We start from the raw sequence: 6,000 nt of genomic DNA, 5'->3' as shown, positions 1-6,000 counted from the left end.
TAGGCTCCCCTAAGTTATTATTTATACTTACCGTACACCCCAGGGGTTTTTCCAAAGAGCACCACGAAGCGATCAGCTTCTTTCTTCTTCTTAAGTCAAATTTCCTGGGGCAGATGCATGCGCAGTAGAATGAAATAGCCAACTTATTTGTTAAAGTTGAGCTTTTCGCGCTTCTGCACAGGCGCAATGAAAGCAGAAGCCGGAAGCTGATCGCTCCATTGTGCTCGCTGGAGGAACCCAAGGCTGGTGCAGTTTTCTGCTGCTGGGTGTGAGTTAAGCATATACAATCACTCGGGGGTACCTAACTTTTAGCACCCCGAAGTAAATATAACCTTTCCTTCTCCTTTAATAGCAAAATCTTTATAGGAGAACTAACCCCCTTTCTAATAAAAACCTCTACCTTCCATAGTCCCTCCTCCCCCCCGCACAGGAGTTAACACAAGTATATACCCCTAAGCCGGTAATTAAACCATGTTGCGGAGTCAGCGCAGCGGAGCTCTCAGGGCCATCTTTAGCCGCTTCGGTAATCTCAGTAAGGGAAGCTTCGTATTGGCACACGTGCAGTTGGAGCATTTTCCTGGTTCACTACAATTGCGCAAGCGCTAAAAGTGCTGAAAATTACCGAAGTGCCTGAAGAAGACCCGAAGATTACCGAAGCAGCTAAAGCTGTGAGCTCGGCTGTGCTGACTCTGCAACAAGGGGTTATTACCGGCTTAGGGGTATTTACTTGTGTTAACTCCTGTGGTGTGGGGCCCATGGACTATGGAGGGTAGCGGTTTTTATTAGAAAGGGGGTTTAGGTCTCCTTTAAAATGCTGCCATGAATTTTGCAGTTGCATTGTATAGTGTGCATTAGTAATGCTACATTTTTTACAGGTAATACATCAAAAAGCTAGCACCCCCTTACTTACCTATATTAGACTTCTATTGTTACTAAAACTATGATATGAAGCTTGGGGGGCAGAAAAATGCCAGCTTGGCTGGACACACAGTTTACATTGATACGCCAGTCAAGCCCCACATCCCAGTCCAACACAGGGAGGGTGACTGGAGGGGTAGTATGAACAGAGTCCAAAAAATTACAATTTCTATGAATAAACAATATAACAAAATGAATGATATGACATTAAATTATTATTTATTAGTCCTTATTTATTTTTCTCAGGCAAGTTATTAGATATTTTTACGTTTCACTGCAAAACATTTTGGTTTAGTTCCCCTTATTAAAGATTCCAGAAAGTGCATAGTACATAGGTAAACAATGCACACCCAAACCCATCCATCAGTTCCGATTGCACAGATCAAGTAAGAAAAAAAAAATCCAACGTATGTACATATTGCATGCAGCATTGTGTGTATGGAGAGGATGCTAATCCATGCAGCCATGAAGGGGTAAACATGTTGCATTCAGTTTCTTTGCCTGTAGGTTTAACAATGTTGTCACATACACTTTGTAAAATTCTAAGCAAAAGCAAAAGATAACATTAAATATTTATTTTAATTTAAAAGCTATTTAGAGTAGGAAGATAAAAGCCCAGGGGCTATCAGAGGTGCTGGCTCTCATTCCCATCTCACAGTCAGGTCAAGGTTATATCTCCTTCCTCCTCCACCAATTTAAGCTGCCTGAGAATCCAACTAGTTTCTGTAGACTGATTGTCTCTGCACAGCCAACTTTTTACTGGGGTTTGAGCCAAAGTTGTTCTCTTGTTCCTCCCACAGTTCAGTCAGTTAGTCAGTTCGTGAGAAAATAATCCGTCATAACCTGACACTGCAAGGAAAGTTGGCCATTCATGATGAAATCATCGCTCTGTTGTTTTATTTAAGGCACATAATAACTGAAATAGACTCGTGTTTCCTGTTTGTCTCAGTACCACGTGGCCGCGTCCTTTTTCATTCTGCGAATCTCTCATCATAGCAGTAATGAAATGTGTTTATCAGAGTCCTTTTTGTGTTTAATTCTCAGTGAGAACATATATCATCAAAGGAATTCAGTTCAAAAGAAGACACAGGGCCTCTGGGTAGGATTTTCTCTGCAAAAATAATAAAATGTTACAGTGAGTAATTAAACCATAGCTGGCCACTTAAACATGATTGCAAATGGGGAAAATTAACATTATGTAATAATCATTATACTCTGTGTATTAGGAAATGAGAAACAGCTTGTACAGGAGCAGAACTGTCATTATTTCTCTAGTATGATCCTTAGCTAGAGTAAATAAGCTCAATACTCTATATTACCTCCATTATAATATAAGATAGGGCTGGCATAATAATTGGGCTACGAGAGCTAGTTCTAGTGAACAGAGGGGGCATTTTAAGGGTCCCATGGATAAAAGAACAAAACATAGAAACTTCACTATAATATCACTATAATGTCACTTGCATCACACAAATCATGAAAATCTGTTTACAGGTATGGAACCTGCTATCCAGAAAGCTCAGGGCCTGGGGTTTTTCAGATCCAAGATGGATCTTGACAAGGGGACTCCTCAACTGACCCTTTGCCCTCAGCCATCCCACTGAACCCCATTGTTAGATACCATAATGAAACCCCAGGAGGCAGAAATGGGATAAAATGGACACAGCATTTATTCACATTTTATCAAATTAGGGTAGGGCTACATGGACATTTTCGGCGCGATCCGACACATTGTGACAAAACGCATGCGACAAGTTGCATGCAACAAAAATAAGGTAAGTGAATGCAAATACATGGTGTTGCAGCGTTGATCCGACGTGACACGACTGTCGGATGCAGACGCAGCATGCAGTACGTCAGATCGCGCCGAAAACATCCATGTAGCCCTACCCTAAATAGGACCTTGCCAGCTGCACCTCAATGCTATATTCAAAGCCAGAATTCCATAAGACATTATGCTCTGCCGCTCCTCAATGAAGATTGAGATCATCACTATGTCATTATATCGACCACTGAGTATTATGCTGCCTCTACCTACAGAGAGCATGGCCCCCAAATCTTCTACCATGAGAGAAGTTTAGTAGCCCTGAATCCGTGCTGTCTCGATGATTGGAAATCCAAGCAGGCTGCAGTAGTAGCCTCTGTATCAATCAACCCACCGTGCAATCACAGGAGAGAACAGAACCTTATTTCTCCCTCTTCTAAAATTTCTTGTGCAGTACTCTGGCAAGGTCCTACCACCACAACAAGCCCAGCTGAAAACCTTTAACCATACACCATAACTTTATAACTATTGATTATTAGTTAATAAAACATAGAAAAGGAATGAAAAATTAAATATTCACAAAATATACAAAAACATTTTTTGTATCAAACATACTGTACTACAGGATGGAATATTTTGTCCATTAGCCCTATGATATAAATGTTTTTTTTAATATTTTATGTATGCAAAGCATAAACAAAACATAAATAAATGCATTTAAAATAATCTATGACCATGTGCGATTGCTGGCAAAGCCAGCCACCCTTTTTGGACAGGTTAAAGGGATACTGACACTAAAAAGTACATTTTAAAATATGAAAAGTTACCTATAGGTCATGTTGATTTTGCATTATTTTGCTACAAATTACCATTAACTCTGCCCATGTGGTAGACTATGCTGCTTATACAGATGTTGATTGCATCTTGGATACCAGACTTACCTTTCTTTTAATAATAATAATGGGGTGCAAGCCAGTCTGCCCACTCTGTAGAGACCCCCCTCCAGCCATACATGCCTGGCTCTTAGGGTAAGGTCAACCAACCACTTTGCCATGCACTTTGCCAATGCTATGAAACCGCAAGCGATATTGTGCTAGGTGTGTGGTATTTTTTCAGATTTTATACAAACTTAAAACAGAGGAACAATCAACCACAATCCACCTTACTGGGTTATGACCTGACATGCTGGCTACCCAATTGCTAGGGGTCAGATGGGCAAGTGTAACCAGGCAACCAACTGTCACAACTCCTGGGGGACTCATGCCTGACAAGAACCTGCCTCAGTCAGCTACTTAGCCATATCAACCCTGGTCATAGGCCTCCATGGCAAGCTTTCCAATATCGTGCTAGTTGTACGGTATTTTTGCAGGTGCTGTGGATTATAACCCAAGTATATAAAGACACATTAGAACCATATCTACCCCAGGCACTGTCCTACAGTGTGTTGATGCTGTATGCTATACATTCAAACATATATACTGTATATATATATATATAAATTAAATGCAGTAAAACTACATCCAAGCTACAATAAGCAGGTTCTGTTTTATATAATTACCCATCAGTATCTGGAACCCTAACAGACATACTAACAGAGCATTTTTCTTTATGTAGGTTCCAGTGGCAGCAGATTGTCCTCTGAACATGTGGAGAAATTGAAGAAATCTGCCCCAAATAAAATAAGTTTAACCGAAGTTAAAACTACTGTGTGCGTGTTCTTCACGGTACACTGCTATACCTACTGTAATCCCTTTTTCTCTTTCTACACATATATGTAATGCTAACGGACTACTACTGCACAAATATGACAGCCTCCTCATAGAGGAACATGGGGGTAAGAAAGGTAATGTAAGAGCATCTGGCAAATACTATTATGGCAAAATTATAAATTGTATGCAAAGACAATATTATGATAGATATAAAAAAAATATTTTCTGGTGTCAGTATCTGTTTGTATGGACAAAGGGTCCTGCAACTCAATCTGTATAAGTAACTGTGCTATACACTATACCATACCAGGTATGGGATTCGTTATCCAGAATGCTTGGGACCTCTTGACAATGGGACTCCTCGATTGACCCTTCGCCTTCAGCCATCCCCTTGAACCCCTTAGTTACACACAGTAATGAAACACAAGGAGCCAGAAATGGTGAAAATGGCCACAGCATTTATTAACATTTTATCAAATAAATAGGACCTTGCCAGCCTCACCCCAAGGCAATATTCAAAGCCAGAATTCCATAAGGGATTGCTACTATGCTCTGCCGCTTGAGATCAGCACTATGTCATTATATCCACCACTGAGTATTAGGCTGCCTCTACCTACAGAGAGGATGGCCCCAAACTCTGCTACGAGCAGGACCTGCATCTCCCACCATGAGAGAAGTTCAGCAGCCCCACTGTCGGTCCGGAATCTACAGTGTGTCGATGATAGGAAATCCAAGCTGTCCCCTAGCACAAGCAGTAGTAGTGTCTGTTTCAATCAACCCACCGTGCAGTCACAGGAGAGAACCTCCTTTCTCCCTCTTCTAAATTGACCTGTGCAGTACTCTGGCAAGGCCATACCATTGCTGTGACAAATAAAACTTAAATACATTATCATATATCCACTGTTTTGATCCAGAGGAAGGCAAAAAACCCAGCCTGAAGCCACTGGCAATTTTGCCTTCCTGACCCCAATGGCGATCGGAAACATTCCCTGGATCAAGCACTTGACATTCCTTTAACATGAATAATAACATGCAAACACTCACATGATTATACTGTATAACCCACAATATAACCGTAAATGCAGTAATACCTCCACATTTGTTTATTAATAGACAATATGGGAACATAAAGAGAAACTCCTGACATTTCACAAAATATGCAAAAAAAAGGGAGGGTGGTTGGGATGTTTTTACCTGCTCAGAAGATAAGGAAGTGAACAGCTTCTTCCCCTGACATAACATCCCTCTCTTTCTCCACCCCAGCCCAGCTTTCCCCTGCCTTAACTCATTCCTTCTCACCCACTCACAGCTACCTCTGATTCTGCCAATCTTTAAATATAAACCAGTGTAATCTGTCTGCTGGTCATTCGGATCCCTTGTCATGCAGCCCCTGCGTTTATAGCTCCAGGGCTTTCCTTTCTACAATATGGGGCAAGAGTTAAGGCTACTAAAACATTTAACATATATTTATTTATCAATAGGATTATTTTGCTTTCAGCATGAATATATGTAGGTTAGTTGCCATCAAGTACGAGGTACTGTTTTATTATTATAGAAAAAAAGTAAATAGTCAAAAATTAAGAATCCTTTCTTTACAGATTGGGAATG

General features: G+C 40.6%; 1 long non-coding RNA gene across 7 annotated transcripts in view; it reads right to left on the bottom strand.

The window, feature by feature from the left end:
* Positions 1-1,111: 1,111 nt before the first annotated feature.
* The window catches only part of LOC108719153, a 182,749-nt gene continuing 177,860 nt past the window's right edge, over positions 1,112-6,000 (bottom strand). For all 7 annotated transcript variants that reach the window (XR_005961941.1, XR_005961940.1, XR_005961942.1 and 4 more), the window contains one exon: positions 1,112-2,029. This is a non-coding gene — a long non-coding RNA (uncharacterized LOC108719153). The remainder of the gene's footprint in view (positions 2,030-6,000) is intronic.

Source organism: Xenopus laevis, chromosome 6L (assembly GCF_017654675.1).
Source record: "Xenopus laevis strain J_2021 chromosome 6L, Xenopus_laevis_v10.1, whole genome shotgun sequence".
NCBI classification, from domain to species: domain Eukaryota; kingdom Metazoa; phylum Chordata; class Amphibia; order Anura; family Pipidae; genus Xenopus; species Xenopus laevis.
Note: the sequence above shows the minus strand (reverse complement) of the source record. Positions and strands in the feature narration are given on the sequence as shown.